The sequence below is a fragment of the Leopardus geoffroyi genome, chromosome E2, assembly GCF_018350155.1.
Source record: "Leopardus geoffroyi isolate Oge1 chromosome E2, O.geoffroyi_Oge1_pat1.0, whole genome shotgun sequence".
Classification (NCBI taxonomy): Eukaryota; Metazoa; Chordata; class Mammalia; order Carnivora; family Felidae; genus Leopardus; species Leopardus geoffroyi.
In genome coordinates, this window is record NC_059335.1 from 26138225 (window position 1) to 26139145 (window position 921).

The window sequence follows — 921 nt, forward strand, 5'->3', positions numbered from 1 at the left end:
CCATCCACAAAAATAAATTCAAAATGGATGAAAGACCTAAATGTGAGATGGGAAACCATCAAAATCCTAGAGGAGAAAACAGGCACAAACCTCTTTGACCATGGCTGCCGCAACTTCTTACTAGACATGTCTCAGGAGGCAAGGGAAACAAAAGCAAAAATGAACTATTGGGGCCTCATCAAGATAAAAAAACTTCTGCATAGCAAAGGAAACAATCAACAAAACTAAAAGGCAGCCTATGGAATGGGAAAAGATATTTGCAAATGACATATCTGATAAAAGGTTAGTATCCAAAATCTATAAAGAACATATCAAACTCAACACCGAAAAAACAAATAATCCAGTAAAGAAATGTGCAGAAGACATGAATAGGTATTTTTCCAAAGAAGAGATCCAGATGGTTAATGAACACAGGAAAAGATGCTCAACATCACTCATCATTAGGGAAATACAAATCAAAACCATGATGAGTTGCTGCCTCACACCTGTCAGAATGGTTAAAATTAACAACTCAGGAAGCAACAAATGTTGGTGAGGATGCAAAGAAAGGGGAACACTTTTGCACTCTTGGTGGGAGTGCAAACTGGCACAGCCACTCTGGAAAACAGTATGGATTTTCCTCAAACGTTAAAAATAGAATTACTCTATGATCCAGCAATTGCACTATTAAGTATTTACTCAAAGGATACAAAAATATAGATTTGAAGAGATACATACACCCCAATGTTTATAGAGACATTACCAACAATAACCAAACTATAGAAAGAGCCCAAATGTCCATTGACTGATGAATGGATAAATAAGATGTGGTATATAAACACAATGGAATATTACTCAGCCATCAAAAAAATGAAATCTTGCCATTTGCAATGATATGGATGGAGCTAGAGTGTATGATGCTAAACAAAGTAAGTCAGTCAG